The sequence below is a fragment of the Canis lupus genome, chromosome 4 (assembly GCF_003254725.2).
Source record: "Canis lupus dingo isolate Sandy chromosome 4, ASM325472v2, whole genome shotgun sequence".
Taxonomy (NCBI): Eukaryota; Metazoa; Chordata; class Mammalia; order Carnivora; family Canidae; genus Canis; species Canis lupus.
In genome coordinates, this window is record NC_064246.1 from 34,885,113 (window position 1) to 34,904,932 (window position 19,820).

General features: G+C 36.5%; 1 protein-coding gene across 3 annotated transcripts in view; it reads left to right on the forward strand.

Moving 5' to 3' along the window:
- The window catches only part of BMPR1A (bone morphogenetic protein receptor type 1A), a 141,237-nt gene that overhangs the window by 56,842 nt on the left and 64,575 nt on the right, over nt 1-19,820 (forward strand). For 2 of the 3 annotated variants that reach the window (XM_025435325.3, XM_049109098.1), the window contains exon 2: nt 18,934-19,048. The gene's annotated coding sequence lies outside the window, so the exon portion shown is untranslated. Of the gene's footprint in view, nt 1-1,351; nt 1,457-18,933; nt 19,049-19,820 lie in introns of all 3 variants that reach the window. The other variant, XM_025435326.3, reaches the window with a different exon arrangement.

Consider the following 19,820-nt stretch of genomic DNA (forward strand, 5'->3'; position numbering starts at 1 on the left):
TTATTCCTAACAGTTTCTTCTTCAGAGTAAGGCTCTGTCCTGGACGGGAGGGAGGCCTGGTGGGTATTTTCCAAGTTCAGACAGGTTGGACAACCATGTCAACTTCAAACCATTTGCTGTCAGGCTCTTTGACATTATCTGCAGTTGGATCATCAACTCTTATACCTTCCGCAGTTTTCCTTGTATTTTCAAATTTGCCTGCTGTTCTTTCCAGTGAATACCTCCTTGCTGTTTAGCCTGTAGAGGTACATGCTAGCAAGCAAACTGGATTTTACCCCTGCCCATGTCCCAGAATTGCAGGTATTAGTTCTATGTAACAGGGATAAGATTTCAGGCTAAAAACTGGTTTAAAACTCTGTATAAGAAACAGTTATGCTCTGGAATCTAGGGCTTAGATCTTCTGTCTCACGCTTGTCCGCATAGTCAGGTGCCTGCCTGTGGTAATGACTTCTTAGTGCTCTTTCACATCCACTTCTCCTTTCATTCCAAGCATATGGGAACATTTAATCCCTTTGTTTCCTTGAAGTTAGATGGGTATCACATGACTGATCTGGCCAGTGGACTTTCAGGGGAAGTGTGTGTCGCTTCTGGGTTGACATAGTGAAAGGCCCATGAAGATTTTCTGGTCTTTTTTTTCTTTTTTAAACTTAGGAAGTACGTAGCCATGTGTTTTCATTTGATACAAGAACAAGATGATCAGCCTGGATGACTGTGAAGCAGACGCTGCCTGCCCCGTGTTGGACATTTTACATGAGACAGAAGTAAACTTCTGTTATGTTGAGTTGTTGAAATTTTGGAGTTGTCTGCTACCCTAGCATGACTTAGACTGTACTATCTAGAATAGTAGCCACTAGCCACATGTAGCTGCTGAACAATTAACATGTGGCTAGTACTAACTGAGATTGTGCTAAATCTCAAGTATAAATCTAAATCTAGAGTACACACCAGATTTGTAAGTGTGAAAAACATAGAAAATGTCAAAGTAATAATTTTTTATTTATTACATTGAAATACCATTTTAGATCTGTTGGGTTAAATAAAATATATTAAAATTAATTTCCACTCTTTCTCTTCTCATGAGGGTACTAGAAAACTTAAAGTTTTACATATGGTTGCACTTAAAACATTATATTTATCTTGGACAGTGCTAGACTCTTCCTGGACTTATTCAGTATCCTAGCAGAAGTTGAGTGTTTGATTGTCTAGAGAAACTACACGGGTGAGACTCCAGATTTGGAGAAAATACAGAAAAAGAGTACACTATAAATGGGGTTAAGCAGAAGTCTCCTTGATGGATCAGGAGATGTATCCTTACTTTCTGTCCCATGTCCCTTTCCTAACCTGTTTGTAGAACACTGGCAGTCAGAGGAGACCGACTTTTCTACGAAACTGAATGACTCCAGAGAAGAGAGCCACAGAGCCTGACATTTGAAGGTCTTCGTATGTGCACAACCAGGTGACTGCCCAGTTACACTGTGGTGAAGGCTACTAGCTAATAAATCCGTCCTGTACTCACAGGGTTGTCCAGCAGGGTCCTTGTGTTTCACTCTTACATGGGCAGCACTTAATGCTACTTATTTTTTAAAGCTGCTTTAGAAATTTAGTACAATTACTAAAAATACCATGTTTCATAATGATCTACCTGTTTAGGGAGAACTTTTCAATTATACAAAGTTTATACATAAATAAACAATATATGCAAAAATCTTTGCAACTTGTTTTTCCTAGAAAACTACCTTCTTACTGTCAAATTTGAAATTTATGGTTGAACTCTGGTGCTTCTTTTGACAATTCATGTCATCTAGAAGTGAAAGCATATCAGTTTCATAGACTACTACAGTGGTTGTTAACCTAGGGATTACTAATATGGGGATAATCTCCAGGCATACCGTGAATTCTCTCGTTTTTGAGTGGTGCAGATTCATGTGCATGCTAACTGTGGGGAAGAAGTGATTTTCCCAGCTCCCTGAAGTACTTTCTCTTATGGTCATGCAATCGTTAGATTGTTATTCCTCGTTCTGGCAAATTAGTGAATCTAGTTGCTGTCCAGCATTTTGTGCCAGGGCCCCATACCTCTCTCTCTGTGCCTAACCTCCACCCTTTCAGTTTTGGAAGATGAATTCACTTTATATTTTCTAGAGAAGTTTGAAAGCCAATTGTAAGTTCTGATTTCTTTTCTCCATCTCAAAGGTCTCTTTTTATGAGTTTTTTTTCTTCTCTTCTGTTTCACAAGTAGTGCTTCTTTTTTTCTAAGGCTGCATCTTTATTTATCTTTTGAGACCTTCCTCTCCTTGTCTCTTTCCATCCCTGACAGACTATTTCCAGTTCAATTACTGCCCTGATCAAATTCCTTTCAAATTATTATTATTATTTTTTTTTTTATTTATGATAGTCACACAGAGAGAGAGAGAGAGAGAGGCAGAGACATAGGCAGAAGGAGAAGCAGGCTCCATGCACCGGGAGCCCGACGTGGGATTCGATCCCGGGTCTCCAGGATCGCGCCCTGGGCCAAAGGCAGGCGCCAAACCGCTGCGCCACCCAGGGATCCCAATTCCTTTCAAATTAAAAACAAACCAACAAAACCTTCCCTTGACACTATTACCTCGAGGCAATGTGCCATTTTTTTCACCTCAAAATCTCAGTCTGTACCTGAATAGCCCTATCTTTTTTTTTTTAAGATTTTATTTATTTTATTATTTTATTTATTCATGAGACACACACACACACACACACACACACAGAGGCGGAGACAGGGGCAGAGGGAGAAGCAGGCTCCATGCAGGGGGTGGGCTTGGGACTCCATCCGGTCCTGGGTCTCCAGGATCACTCCCTGGGCTGAAAGCGGTGCCAAACTGCTGAGCCACCCGGGCTGGGCTGCCCAACCCACCCCCTCCATTGTTTTTTTGTTTTTGGTTTTTTTACATCTTCCTTGCCATTGTCTTTGAATTTGCCAGTGACCCATTTAGCAAATTTAGCAGCTTCTTCCATGTTTTATTATTTGTCTCTTCTGAAGTATTTGGAATTGTTACTATCTTTCTACCTATTTTTTTATAAGAACTTCACTTAAAGTTGCCTTGCAATACAAAACATGAAAAATACAGAAAAAGTATAAAGAAGATAATTATCCATCATAATATCACCTCTCAGAGATACCCACTATTAAATTTGGAGCCATATCTGTTCCATCTTTTAAGAAAATGTATTAAGCAAAAGCAAATTCATATTGTATCTGCTTTTTTTATGTTTTAAGATTTTACTTATTTATTTATTTAAAGAGAGAGTGTGTGTGTGCTCAGTGAAGGGCAGAGAGGGAGGGAGAGAGAAAGGGAGAGAATCCCAAGCTGACCCTGCTGAGTGAGGGGCCTGTTGTGGGGCTCCAACTCAGGACCCTGAGGTCATGACCTGAGCTGGAACCAAGTCGGATGCATTTACAAATATGTGCACCCATCACCATAGTCAATTTTAGAACATTTTTATCACCTCAAAGTGAAACCTTGTACCCTTTAGCAGTCACTTCTCTCTCCATAAGTTGTTATTTTAATGTAGTATTTTATATTTATACTCTTGTTATATCATGGCCAGTTGGTCCAGAATTTGGAAACAGAAAATACAGTAGTTCCCCTCTTATCCACAGTTTGAGTTTTTGCAATTTCCGTCACCTGTGGTAAACTGAGGTTGGGAAGCAGATGTCAGGTCGTAGCCTAACACTACGTCACATTGCCTGCATTATCCACCTCACTTCATCTCATTACATAGACTTTTTATCCTCTCACACCATCACAAGAAGGGTAAGTACAGCACAGTAAGATCCTTTGAGAGAGACCACATTCACATAACTGTTAATACAGTACATTGTTATAATTATTCTATTTTATTATTAGTTATTGTTATTAACTGGTTACTGTGCCTAATTTATAAATAAACCTCATCATAGATAGACACATAAAAGAAAAAAAACAGTATATGTAGGAATTGGTACTATATATGCTGTCAAGCATCTACTGAGGGGTCTTGGAACATATTCCCTGCGGAAAAGAGGGACTACCATGTGGTTTAGGATTAAAGCTCAGTCTTCGGAGTCTGACTGACCTGGATTAAAATCACAGCCCTACTACAAACTGCGAGACTTTGGAGGGGTTACTTAACCACTCAGCCTCAGTTTCTTACCTATTATGTGGAATTAGGAGAAGTACCTGCCACATAATTAGTTTTGAGGATTAAGCAACATAATACATGTATAAAATTTAGTACAGTAACTGGCACATAGAAGATGTTCAATAATCGAAGCTCAATAAATAGAGAACGATGTCTTTGTTGCAGTACTTTAGTTCGTAAGTCAACTAGCAAGTGTTTGATGCTATTAGACGTTGTTATTAAATATTGACTGGTGTTTCTGTCAGTGATTCAGAATGTTCTCTGTACTTAGCAACATCTTTGTACATTTTATATTATCCCTCCTATAAAATTCTAATTACTCTGAGGATACAACTGATTTTTTTGATAGAGAGTAATAATAGTATCTTTTTTTTGTATTTTTTTTTATTGGAGTTCGATTTGCCAACATATAGCCTAACACTAATAATAGTATCTTACAATTAGAATGTGTTTACTTGGCACTGTTCTAAGTGCTATATCTACATTAACTCCTTTGATCTCCGCCTCTCAGACACATGTGCTTACTGTCCCTATTTTACAGACTGACCGTGGATGAGGTTAAGCAACTTTGGGTCAAAGAATTAGGACAGGTAAGGGGTGGAGCCAGGATTCTAACCTTGATACTCAGTCTGACTGCAGAGGCCATGCTCGTAACCTTGTATTCTTCTCTTTATCCTTCCTTCTAGAAGAATGGTAGGTGGATTTCAAACATCTTGACATCTTGGCTGTTCTATATTTAAAGGACTGTGAGGTCTCCAGTGCTTGCTTGGAGAGAGAACTAAAATGAGTATCGATGTCTGCTACAGACATGAGCTTCAGGGTGGCTGTGTATGTATCATCTGGGTCAAACCATACATGGATTATCCCGCTCCAGCACTCTAGAATCCAGGCCTCAGGTGGGACGGTGGCCAGGCACAGTGCACCTTCCCTAGGCCCCCTGATAGAATGCCCATTTTGACCTGCACCGCTCCCTCCTTGCATACTGCCAAACCCCGCCAGTCTTTGAAGGCTAATTTAAATTCAGCCCCCAGTGATCTCTCTACCTGTGGAGCAACAGTCTTTGATACTTCTCAGATAATCATGTGTGGTGGTATGACATCTTGGTGTGTTGTCATCTTGGTACTGTTGTTGAAGCTTTAATATATTTATGATGTGACTCCTATGGTGATTAAATGTTGCTTGTCAGCAGGAAACTGTCTTAAATGTTTTAAAATATACTATAGTGCCCTCACAAGTATTACCAAGTGATCTTTTCTTCCTGTTTCTTTCAGTCTCTGTTGCCTGATGATAATAGAGCTATTTGGTGCAGTTCAGTTCAAAGATACCTAACTTGACAAACTTAGTCCCAAATGTACATGACGTGTTTTGCAACAAAGTGGTTAGTCCATAGTCAGGCTGTTGGATTATGTGCATTATATTGGGATAAGTGCTTCTAATTGTCTGTCTGAAAGTCTTCACAACCTGTTGTTGCTTCTTTTTGAAATCTAACTTGATTGCCTTGGTTGTTGCTCATCCTGCTTATAAGCTCCTCCCTTAGGCTTGTGACTCACCGATTTAAAAGACGGTGCTGTTCAGTAATTAACTACCTGCCTCTCATTACATAGAGATGAGAACTTAAATGCAGGCTTCCCAGCTAAAACTTTCTTCCCTGTGTGTTTACCCATCTGCGGGCATGTAGCAACACTGTCCCACGCCCAGCCTTTGGAGGAAATATCTGTAGTCCGTGTCCCCTCCTGTTGGACATAGTTCATTTGCATATTGCTGTACAACTGATGGATTTTATGTGGGTGCTGTTAATCGAAAATTATTTTCTATAGTTTCTAGAATGTCATTTATTTAGTCTCACTGATGTTCACATTTGGATGAATGACAATCGAGTATTTAATGAATGAGGTTTTGTTTTTAGTAAATAATAATTAAGCCAAGTATTTTATAAGATTAATTAAAGTCTGATACGACTAGTATGTCCTTGAGGTGATAAGTGTTACCCATTTTCATGAAGTATAATTAGTTTTTGGGGAAACTACCTGTGTTTTAGAGGAATTCATTCTATGCTTATTACCTTGCTTTAGCAATCCTGAGAAATATGGATATGCATCATTAGGAAATAGATGTGTTTTGATTAGGAAATTTTAAAACATCCTTCTGTTTGCTAAATAGGACATTAAAAAATATGTTCTAATAGCAGTATGATCATATCTACTTTGGTATCAAATAAAACCTTTGTAAATTGTACAAAATACAGTTGATTTACTGAACAATTTTTTAAAAGCCTGTATGCCTTCAGACTGAGTATGATGCTTTGTTTCAGAAGCACAGCTATAATTTTTGACCATTTAAGCAAAATGTAATTTTTCATCCTGTTGAGCAATCATAGTTTACAATTCCTAGGGAAAAAGTTTTAGAATTTGCTGAAGGAGAAAAGATCTTTGGGACTTCCTTATATATCTGTTCATACTTGATTTTAGTCTGTCAAACTGACATCGTTGGCCAAAATCATATGTGAAATTATAACTTATGACTGATAAAGTACATATTTTTTTTCCCAATTTTTTTACCTTACAAGCTTTTAAAACAAAATGTGAGGGGCACCTGGGTGGCTCAGTGGTTGAAAATCTGCCTTTGGCCCAGGGCGTGACCCCGGGGTCCTGGGATGGAGTCCCACATTGGGGAGCCTGCTTCTCCCTCTGCCTGTGTCTCTGCCTCTCTCTCTGCGCCTCATGAATAAATAAATAAAATCTTTAAAACTACATAAAATAAGATTTGAACAGATAGTAAAAACCTATTTCACCAGTTTACTTGCTTACCTTTCGCTTCATCTGCTTTCTCTCTGTTTATAAAAACACATATCCTTTTTTCTCACCATTTGCAGATAATCTGCAAACATCTTGACACTTTACCCCTAAATATTATAGCAAATGTATCCTAAGGACAAATTTGCTTTCCTTAAGGGCTACGTTATCATAAGAGATTTGATATCAATATTACATTATGTAATATACTGCCCTTACTTAAATTTCCTGTTTTCTTTCCAAAAGTGCTCTTTATAGCTATTTTTATTTATTATTATTATTATTTTTAAAGATTTTATTTATTCATGAGACACACAGAGAGAGGCAGAGACACAGGCAGAGGGAGAAGTGGGCTCCCTGCGTGGAGCCCAATGCGGGACTCGATCCCAGGACCCCAGGGTCATGCCCTAGGCCGAAGCGGCGCTCAACCGCTAAGCCCCCCAGGCATCCCTCCCTACTTGTTTTTTTTAATTTTAATTTTATTTTTTTTTAAGTAGGCTCCACACCTTGCATGGGGCTTGAACTCAAAACCCTGAGATCAAAAGTTGCATGTTCTACCAACTGAGGTAACCAGGTACCCCTTTTTTGATTTTTGATCCCAGAACCAATTAAGGATAATTTTGCATTTGGTTGTCATATTTCTTTAGTTTCCTTTAACTGAGAATAAGTCCATATTTCCCCCATCTCTCCTAACAATGGTCTTTTATGAAATCTTGTTGTTTTTTAAAAATAGGATACCTCTTAATTTGCTTATATTTTTATATTTCATGACTAGATTAAAGTTAAAATTTGGGGAGATGAATACTATATTGATAGCATTGTGTATTTTCCATTGGACTATATCAGGAGAAGTCCATTTTTTCATACTTTTTTCATTTAATAATAGCTTAGTATTGCTTTGATTTATTGCTATGAAAGGTTTATGATATTTTGTCCTTAGATTTCAAAATATAATTTCATAGTGCTTCACTCTTAATTTTTAAAAATTAAGTTATGATACATTCCAAAAATATAAGAAGTGGTGTGACACCTGTATGCTTAATACCCAGATTTACAAAATATTAGCAGTTACCCATATTTACTTTGGATTAATATAAAATTTTTATTCTTTTTTTTAAGATTTTATTTATTTATTCAGAGAGAGAGAGAAAGGCAGAGAGATTGAGAGAGAGAGAGAGAGAGAGAGAAAGGCAGAGTCACAGGCAGAGGAAGAAGCAGGGCTCCATGCAGGGAGCCCGACCTGGGACTCAATCCCTGTCTCCAGGATCACGCCCCAGGCTGAAGGCGGCGCTAAACTGCTGTGCCACCGGGGCCGCCCTAAAATTTTTATTCTAAAATGTATTCTATATACAAGGGTGTGTATATAACATAAATGTACATTTTAGAGTAATAATAATAATAAATGAATATATCCATCCCAACCTCCTATTTCAAGAACTGTAATGGCATCCTTTGAACCTGTCCAGGCTTCAGGACAATAGTTTCTCTCTTCCCAGAAAAAACTATCATCCTAAGTTTGGTTTTATTCCATGACCTTTCCTTACATTTTCCCTCTTTTGTATTTTTCCTTTAATATGCTTTTTAAAAAATATTTTCTATTTTTGAGCTTTATATGAATGGAATCACACTGTGTATATGTATTCTTCTTGGAATTGTTTCTTTTTTGTTCAACATTATGATTTTGAGATTTTTTTTTAAGATTTTATTTATTTATTCATGAGAGACACACAAGAGAGAGAGGCAGAGACACAGGCAGAGGGAGAAGCAGGCTCCATGCAGGGAGCCCGATGTGGGACTTGATCCCAGGACCCTGGGGTCACGACCTAAGCCAAAGGCAGACGCTCAACCGCTGAGCCACCCAGGCATCCCTGATTTTGAGATTTCATTCATGTTGTTACTCATCTGAGATATATATTTCTTTTCATTGCTATATGGTAATCCCGTTATATGAATATACTATAATTTATGCATTTTACTGTTTTTGAACACTTGGGTTTCCTCTGGTTTTTACTATTAAGAAAATACTGCTGTGAATCTTATTTGTGCATTTTGGTGGATACATGCAAAAGGTTCCCTGGGTTATACTCAGCTACAATTTTTAGGTCTTTGGGTATATACATTGTCACCTTTACTAGGTAGTGGCAAAAAAAATTTTTTTGTTAACAGCTGTATGTTAAGCCAGATAAGGAATTCAAAAGGAACAGTTTTGAGAGAGGATCTTATTAGAAGTGTTGAGGTATTTATAGCTCTTAGGTCCTCCTATCTTTGTTTATTCCTGAGTTGACTCATTAAGGTGTCTTATCTTTGCCTTTTCTTTAAGTGGGTTTTTAAAAATATCACAGCATCTAAAAAATATGTATCAAAGCATAAACATTATTTGATCATATAGAAGATGTATTCAATTTTTATACCATCAATTTCAGGCTGAAATATGCAGCCTTTTTATTTCTGTAGACACTGAAACACAGGGCTATGTTAAACTAGTTTTCTGGTTCTTGGGGATCAAATAAATGAAAAGTGGATAGAGGAGGCTGTTACTGTGTTAGCCAGTATGCATTCTAGGTAGCTGTTAGCAAAGGAAGAAAACTTAAAAAAATTCAGATGCAAGCTAAAATAAATAAATAAGCAAACTAGCAAATAAACAAGTAAACACGGCACTCTTCTGGGAGCATTCAGAACTGGAACAAATAGCACTATGTATTAATTAGTCCCTAAGGATTTCTCTATGTTGTAGCAGAACTCTGTAATTGGTGTTCATGATGTTAATTCTAAATAGTATTACTGCTTTATTGAGAAATAGAAATAATGCATGTTTTTAGAAGAATTGGTGAACCTTTAGCAATCTAACATCAATTCCTGGGGTGCCTCGGTGGCTCAGTTGTTTAGAGATTGGACTCATGATCTCAGCCCAGGTCTTGATCTCAGAGTTGTGACTAGAAATTTTCCTTTTAACATAATGTAGTGAAACTATCCAGAGGAACTTGTCCTGTGGTACTTTTACTTATCAGCTAATAAAATAAATGTTCTCTTGATAATTTCTTACCATTTTATAGGAAATAAATGGGTGATAGATATTTCTGCACTGACTGAATTAAGTTTACTTGGTAAGTGGAAGAAGATGTATCAAGTCATATAAATGTCTATGTATACTGTGTAAATTGTCTAATGAATTGTAGAGAAAAATTAAAATGGAAAACATAGAAGTGGTTCTCATGTTCTTTGCCAGAAAGGATAAATTGGAAAGAATATATAGATAGATTATTTGGGGGTTCGTCTGCTGCAGGTGGCTACATCAAACTTGCTGTTTGTTACTCTTAGAACGGATGGGCACCCGGATAATGGTAACTGCTCTGCACATCCAGAGGATGAGGGATACAGGGAGGACCAAAGGCTCAGAATTTGGTGTAGGAACTGCTGGTTTCATTAGACTCCCCTTATGGGGACTTCTCATTTCCACAGGATGCTGGAAACCACTGCAGAATTGAAGTTTCCTAGCTGATTCAAAGGAAGAATGTGTCTTGAATAGTCTTTGAACAGTTATTTTGTTATTCAAAATCTAGTTTGAAGCAGAGGTAAAACATTTTTAGAAAATAGGGTTTTAAAAAATTTTAGTTACTTAAAGGTAATTATAGATTCATAAGAAATTGCAAAAATAGTAAGGAGAGGTCCCTTGTACCCTTCACCTTCCTCCAGTGGTTGCTTAATACTGCGTGATGTCCAGTTCCCAGCAGAACACGCACAGTATTGTGCCAATTAAACCTCTACGGTAGCTGCGTGCAACCACCTCACCATGGGGACACGGAATCTCACCACAAAGGTCACAGCTGTACCCACCATGGCAACCTCGAGGGTTTTTTTTTCTATCTGTGATTTTATCATTTTCAGTGTTTTATAGATGGAATCATACAGTAGGTGACCTTTTTGCACTCAGCCGAATCCTTTGAGATTTACCCAAGTTGTTTTGTGTATCACTGGTTTATCCCTTTTTATTGCTGAGTAGGATTCTGTTGCATGGATGGACCAGAGTTTGTTTAACCATTCACTTTTTGAAGGATGTTTTTGTTTTCTCCAGTTTTTGGCTGTTAAAAATAAAATTGCTGGTGACATTCCTGTTCGTTTCTTTGCAACCATGAGTGTGTTTGGTTACATGTAAGTGTATGTTTCATTTTTAAAGTAACTTCCAAACCTTTTTCCAAAGTAAGGATGCCATTTTACATTCTTACCAACAATGTATGAAAGATTCATTTTCAGGACACCTGGGTGGCTCAGCAGTTGAGCATCTGCCTCAGTCTGAGGTCGTGACCCCGGGGTCCTGGGATCAAGTCCCACATTGGGCTCCCTGCAGAGAGCCTGCTCCTCCCTCTGCCTGTGTCTCTGCCTCTCTCTGTGTCTCTCATGAATAAATAAATAAAATCTTTGGGGAAAAGAAAAGAACTTAAAAAAAAAAAAAAAGAAAAGAAAAGAAAAGAAAGATTCATTTTGTTCATATTCTTGCCAGCACTTGGTGTTATCACTGTTTTTTATTTTAGTTACTCCAGTAGGTGTGTAGTGATATCTCAGTGGTCTTAATCTGCATTTCCCTGATGGCTGGTGTTCTTGATTACATCTTTTCATGTGTTTATTTGCCATCCAGATATCTTCTTCTTCAAGGAAATCCCTCTTCATATTCTTTGCCCAGTTTCTTAGTGAATTTTTTTTTAAGGTGAGTTTTGAGATTTAGTATATTCTAGATGGGTCCTTTGTCACATTATACAATTTGTAAATATACTTTCCCACTCTATATCTTGTTTCTTCGTCTTTTTAACAGGATCTTTTGCAGAGGAAATATTTTTAATTTTGATGAATTCTAACTTGCCTTTCTTTTTCTTTTAGTGTCATTTTGATGATCAATTTAGTGTCTTTCTCCGTTCCCACCCTCTACCCCCAATCCTAGGCAGCCATTAGTCTATTTTCTGTCTCTGAGTGCTTAGTTTGGCAGCACATATATTTTCTATCTCTGTGGAATTGCATATTTTGGGTATTTTGTATAAATGGAATTATATAATATGTGGCCTTTTGTTCTGGCTTCTTTCACTTAGTGTAATATTTTCAGTGTTCATCTCTCTTATATTGGAATTGGTTCTTTTTATGGATGATTAATACTCCGTTGGATGGATATACCACCTTGGATACACATCCATTCATCAGTTAATAGACATTTAGGTTGTTTCTACTTTTTTGCCTATGCTCAGATGAGTTGGTGTATACCTTTTCATCACCTTTGCCACACGTGTTGCATGTGTATGTATGCACTTACACACACACACATTCTTCTTTGTGTGTATAGTTCTCTTTTTAATAATGAAGAGGTGACTTATTTTATAGTTTTTATAACTTAAGGATATTTGGAATATCTTTCCATATCAGTTCAGATAGGACAGATGCATCTCATTTTTTTTAATGACTATATATTGTTTATTGTGGCTATTTAGCACATCCCACACCGATAAATATTTAGATGAGATTGGATGACCTTTTGTTTTTCTTTCTTTTTTTTTTAAGATTTTATTTATTTATTCATGAGAGACCCAGAGAGAGAGAGGCAGAGACACAGGCAGAGGGAGAAGCAAGCCCCATGCAGGAAGCCCGACGTGAGACTCGATCCCAGGTCTCCAGGATCACGCCCTGGGCTGAAGGCAGCACTAAACCGCTGAGCCACCCGGGCTGCCCTGTTTTTCTTTCTTTTTTTAATTTTGTATTTATTTTTTTAAATAATAAATTTATTTTTTATTGGTGTTCAATTTGCCAACATACAGAATAACACCCAGTGCTCATCCCGTCAAGTGCCCCCCTCAGTGCCCATCACCCATTCACCCCCACCCCCCGCCTGTTTTTCATTCTTATATAACATCAACTGCAACCATACTTACACAAATATCTCTGTGGTGCAGAGCTCATTTTACCTGTTTTGGGAATTTTTTTTTTCCCTGTCACTCTTCACCAGTCAGTCATTTATTCAAAAATATATAGATTACCTCCTATGTGCTGGTCAGTGGACTGTGCTCAGAACACCGGTGACAACAAGCGTTAGTAAAATGCAATTGCTGTACACAGGGGTTATCTTAATAAGTAAGATATATCTATAAATAGATAATCATAACTCAATGTGCTGAGCGCTACAAGAGGAGTCAACAGAAGAGATATTTGAGATGGATCATTGTGAGGACAAATGGAAGTTCACTTGGCTAAAAGATGAAGATACATTTTGATTAGAATATCGAGCTTGAAGAAAGGTAGAGGCATAAAATAAGTGGGCATATTTAGGAAATAGCAAATAGTCTAATATGGCCAGCAGGAGGCTTTTGGCAGAGATTGTAGCAGAAGATAAAGGAGGTTAAATAAATAGGTGGAAAGCAGATTATAGCAATCTGTGGATGGCCTCCTAAAAAATTTGGAATTCATTTTACACACAGTTGGAAATTATTGAAAAAATACACTTGTGTTTTTTTATTAGTAGTAAAATTTTAGAGTTGCGCTATAAATATTTTAGAACATTTTCATTGGGACACCTATGTGGCTCAGTCGGTTAAGTGGCTGCCTTTGGCTCAGGTCATGATCCTGGAGACCTGGGATTGAATTCCGCATCCCAGTCCTTGCTCCACAGGGAGCCTACTTCTCTCCCTCTGCCTCTGCCTTTCTCTCTCTCTCATGAATAAATAAATAAAATCTTTTTTAAAAAAAATAGAATATTTTCATCACTGCCCCAGATTTCACAGTTCTACTCCTTGCTTTGAGCTACTACTGCTTTGCTTTCTGATTGTCTAAATTTGCCTTTTATTAACATTTAATATGCATGGAATCATCCAATATATAGTATTTTACATCTAGCTTTCTTTATTTAGTATGTTTTTGAGGTGCATTCATGTTGTAACATGTACCAATATTTTGTTTCTTCTTATTACCTGATAGTTTTCCATTGTATGATTATGCCACACTTTGTTTATCTGTTCAGCAGTTGATGGACCTTTGGATTGTTTTAAGTTTTGGCTGTCATGAATAATGCTGCTGAGAACATTTGTGTAGAAGTCTTTGTATAGACACATTTTCATTTCTCTTGGGTAGGTTCCTATAAAGGGAATTTGGGATCATATAGTGCATTTATGTTTACATTTAACTTAAATTGCCAAATTGTTCTTCAAAATGGGTGCATCATTTTAGGGCAATGTGTGAGAATTCCAGTTTCTCCATGTCCTTACCAACTCTTGTATTGTCTGTCTTTTTAATTATGGCCATTCTGGTGAGTATAGTTTTTTGGTTTTTTTTTTTTTTAAGATTTTTATTTATTCATGAGAGACCCAGAGAGAGAGAGAGAGAGAGGCAGAGACACAGGCAGAGGGAGAAGCAGGCTCCACACAGGGAGCCCAATGTGGGACTCGATCCCAGGTCTCCAGGATCAGGCCCTGGGCTGAAGGTGGTGCTAAACCACTGAGCCACCTGGGCTGCCCTGGTGAGTATAGCTTTAAATAGTTTTAAACTCAATATAGTTTAAAATTTTTATTTTCTTAATGAGTTATGTTTATAATCTTTTCAAGAAGCACAGTTGTATTTTAGAAACACACATCCAGTGAACGAGGTAAGAAAGGAGGTAGGTTGTAATGAAAGAGGAGAGCCTGCACTAGATATGTATAAATATAAAGGAGAGAAATTTTAGAGATGTATCAGACTTAGGATGGGCAGCATTTAGTAACTACCTAAATATGATAAGTGAAGCAGAGGAAGATAAGACGTGCTCCCCAGATTTCCAATTTTAACAGTTGGCTGGCTGGTACTGCCATTAGCCAGGAAAGTGAATATGGTGCATGAATAGTTTTTGTGCTGGTAGATGAAGGCTTTTATATTAATCCTGTTTTCTCGATGTGCCACTGGAGTAGCTATTTAATATTTAGTACTTCGGAAATACATATCTAGTTCAAAAGAAGGATCTGGATTGAGAGGTAAATTTAGCTGAGTTATCATTGTGTAAGTAACAGTTGAATTCATGGAAGTAAATGGTGTATTGGTTTCTGAATCATGGTATTTGCTGGGTTGCTTTTGGTATTTGAAAATTAAACAATAAAAGGATTTAATATAATAAGATCCAACATAATAAAACAGTTTTGGGATTTATTCAAGCCAAACAATAACACCAAAGACCCAGATTCTTACTGTTTTTTAATGAGCTGTTCTTTATCTGTTGGATTGTCCTCTTAGGCTGTCACCTTCCTCATGGTCCTAAGTAAGTTGGCCGCCATCATTCCACTTGACAAAGTCAAACCCAGAGTTGCCTGGACACAAAGGCTGAGGGTGGGAGCGGGAGCGTTTCCAACCTACATGTCTTATTTTCATCAGCCAGAAAAAACCTTTCCCAGAAACTCCCCAGCAAACTTAGTCTCTGGTTGTACTGCCTGGAATTGCATCAGATGCTTATAACTGAACCATCTCATTGGCAAGGAGAATGGAAATGGCCACAATTGGCTTAAATTAGAGATTTCTCACCCTGGTATTAATCTTTTTCACATATCTCTTTTGGAAGAAGCTTTTTCTCCTTGTCTTTTGGTTGTCTGATACAATTAAGATAGGTAAGGTTTTCTAGACAAACCAGTTTCATATCGAGTTGTTGCTATTCAGTACTTCAGATCAGCTAATATTTGTTGAAATCCTTCTCTGTGTCATCAATTGTGCTAGTAGATTCTAGAATTATAATAGTGAATAAAAGCTTAGAGTTTAGTATGGAAATATGCTTAAGCAGAGGAGTGCTAAAAAAAAAAAGAGGAGTGCTATGATCGAATTGTGTACTGTAGTCCGTTTGTATCACAGGTTTAATACTAATGTTTATAGCTTCGGTTTTATAAGAAAAGCATCGCAAGTTTCAGTTTCAAGCTTACATTCAATTTATAAGTGACCTTTTAGAATACAACCCATCCATAAGTTGACTTTTCCTTTCTGTGTTATGTGGGTGCCTGCTTTATTATAGAAGGGCATGATAAACCAAAATCGACTGTTCTTTTGAATTATGTACGGGAAAAACTGTATTATATTTTTCTGAAGTATGATGTTTGAATTTCCAGTTAATTTACCAAAATTTTTAACAGTAATAATGCCTTTAGTTTAAGAGCCCAGCTGGGATGTTGTGTCAAATATTTTGTAGTTTGGTTCTGATTTTTAAAAAAGGTTATATGGATGCAGCAATAGTGTTAACAGTAGTATTTGTACAATGTTTGGGGTACTTTCTATGGGTGCTTAGAGAGGTGAAAGGAAGAGGAGAGTATTTGGAGTGGTGAAAAGGAAAAGTATACAGTCAGTATTGCTGAATTTGTGAATACTAGGAAATGACTATTTTTGACACCTTGTACAAACTCAAAAGTAATCTTAATGTTTTAGACTGACTATATTTATCAAAAGAGTATGTATGCTGTTCTTTTCTATGAGGCAAATCTTAATAAAGGAGTGAATGGGTGGTATCCTAACACCTCAGAGCCAGAGATGACTATAATATCCACAGTTGATGTTTGTCACTGATGGGTTCTGTATGGTTAATGGTGTTTTAAGTACCCCGACAGTTTAAAGTTTAAGGACTTTAATGATTTTGAGAGCCAAGAGAGAGATGTACATTTTGATGGTAAATAAAGGTATTCTGTATAGATGATGTGGAATCAAAGTGCACTTTGCATATTTGTTTACAAAGTTTATGAACTTTGAGGAAATTCTAATGTTTGCTGAATTATAAAATGTTAGAAAGAAAATATCTAGAAATGTTTAATTTTTCATTTATTCTGTCGTTAAGAAGACCTGATATGTTTTTAAAAGGATTACCTTTTTCTTAATGTGTTTTCTAGAACTAAGAGGCTTGAAAGTTTCAGACACAAAATCTTTGACGAAAACATTATTATGCTTGTTTAGTGTTCAGTTTTGACTAGATCTTTCTAGTTGTTAAACACAAGTTCTTAGTGCTAAAAGCCTGTGGTCAGTTACCTTGTAAGTCAAAAGATTAAAGCTGTTGGGGGCATTTTGCCCACGTAAAATCCTTTTTATATACATGCACATATTTACGCATCTCTTCTTTTAGGACTGTAGCACTGTATTGCAAAGGTTAAGGAAAGCTTTACTTTATTTGCACAATTTCTAGTTTGAAAAAAGTGATGTGCAGACCTGTATGGTGAAGCATATCCTGTCCTTTGATTTTTTTTTATTTATGTCTTAGTATGAGGTCATGTTTACTTGGTTTTCCTTAGCTGGTCTTAAATTCAATTTTTAGACGATTTATACTTTGTCATTTATTTGTGCATGTGAGAGGATGGAGGGAGGATAGACAATTCAGGGTCTCAGACTTTGAAGATGGCATACTTGAAGATTCTTTTGATTATTCATATTTCTTTTTATTAACTTTAGATTTAGCCTGAAGCTTTTTTTTTTTTTTTCACACCAAGGAAACAGTTTTGTAATAAGCAGTGCCATGATAAGCAATGGTTAAATGTTTTATATGTTAATTTTATTTGATCCATTGGAAATATCTGGTAGAATTAGAATCAGGCCATATATTTTTAAACATAGTCATTTTGATGGATTGTTATAACCCTTATGAGAATGGGTTAATCTCTAGCTTTGTGAAATACAGTGATTGCCTTCCCTCTTTTCTTCCACCTACGCCATTAGGGAAGAATGGAGTTGTTGGCAAAGAGTGGCTTTGGAGGTAGATATTTGTCATTTCTAAAATGAAAACATAATGCATTTATTTTTTGATTATGTAAGGGAAATTTTTTAAGACTGTGAACCTCTCAGGAAAAAAAAAATCCCTAAACACTGTATCTCTTCCATTCCTGCCCTCGTTTCTCTGAGTGATGGTCTAAGAGTTTTATTGTCCTGTGAATACCCTGAAAAATATTAGAGACCAGTTAAGTTGTGGGTAACCGGTGCATTGAGAAGACTGTTTAAGGCTCCTAAATGCAGACAAAGCATTACTAATTGCTTTCAGGGTCAGTCTGTCTTTAGTTGGACCATGAAAGATTTAGCATGGTCCTATGGCAGCCCGTCTGCTGAGTGGAGACTCTTGTCTTTAAGAAAGGCTGCTATCTGATATGCTAGACCGTTTCAGGTTGCCCCAGTTTACATGAATTCAGTCATTATTGCCAAGACTACTAAACCTCAGTGTGACACAAACGATACCTCTAAATGGACTTGAAGACAAAGGCATTTTGACCTTGCCGTGGGACATAGGTAGTGTTCATACAGCTTAAAATTTTTCCTTTTAAAATATGAAACAATACTTTGCTATTTGAAGTTTCATTTAAAAGATATGTTCATAGAAATTATTTTTAAGATCTCTAAGTAAGCAACATGCCTTTTTAAATAAATCAGAATTTTTCATTGTTTCCCGCTTTTAGATTTATCAACTTTGTGTCTTAATGCAGCAAGGGAACTAAATGTCAGTGGAAACATAGTTGTAACCTATCCCCTGGGCTTAGACCAAGCAGTGCCATTGATTCCTGACCCCTCCAGTTCTTTAATATTCTAGGTAGAAGATTGACTGAAATTAGAACTACCTACTGAGATTTTGTGATAGAAAGTGAAAAATAGGGGTATTAGCTGGGTGGCCAAATATATTTTTGCCTAAGTAGAAATTTCAATACTGTAGAATTGTGGATTTTAGTGCTGCTTCTAACTGTTCCTGTTTTTTCATTTTAAGATGTGATTTTTTTTTTTCCTTCAGAAATCTAAGCTAATACAGAAATTTTGCATGCAAGAAGTTTCTTCCACAGAACTATTGTTACCTTTGTGAAGTTGAAAATATACAAAATAGGAAACATCTTTGGGCAGAGGTTGGGAAAATGATAAAGTGATAGGTTAAAATACTTTAGAATTTCATTGACTTTATGTTGAAAATATATAATTTTACACATGACAAATTTTTAGTATTGCTTTTGTGTGTTTCTTTTGGTCTAAGTAAGCTCTCTCTCTTTTTTTTTAACAGATTTATGAAAATATGCATCAGTTTAATACTGTCTTGGAATTCATGAGATGGAAGCATAGGTCAAAGCTGTTTGGAGAAAATTGGAAGTACAGTTTTATCTAGCCACATCTCTGAGGTAAGGAAAAGACTTTTAAGAAAATAATTAGAATAATATGAACATTTTCATATCAACTATTTGAAAATAGTCGTGGAAGGTGGGTGGGGGAATGAGCTAAATTGAATTGGGTGATGGGCATTAAGGAGAGTGCATGTTGGGATGAGCACGCGGTGTTGTGTGTAGTGATGAATCACTAAATTCTCCTGAAACCAATACTATACTATATATTAACTAACTTGGAAGGAAAGAAGGAAGGAATTGAAAATAGTCCATGTGTATGTATTACTGCTGCAACTTTATTTTAGTCTTTTTAGTTTCTTTAAACACCTCTTTATGAGTTCATAAGTAGTTCTAATACATTTTCCCCTTCTTATTCATGTTTAAAGTCTTCAAAAATAAAAGGTACTCATTTATTACTGATATCACTTTCTTCACTCTAATTATAGAAAATAAGCATTAGATGATATATAAGGATGTATTTATCCCCCCTAAAGACAACCAGAGTTCAGAATGGAAGATTATGGATGTTTATATTATTTTGAATCTTTCACACATTATAGAATTCAGAATAAAAATGTTGTCTTAAAATAATAGGTTTTTGGAGATAGAATTTGTTTTAAAAGTAGGAACTGTCGTAACACCAAGGGTAGGAGAAAAGAAGCCGTTCTAAGAAAGGGGATGTCAAGTGCATTAATTTTGATCCATTTACAGACTCAGATTATCAGGTAAAAGGTTTGAATTCTTTAGGATCTATATTTTAGAAAAATAAATAGGACATATACTATGAAGT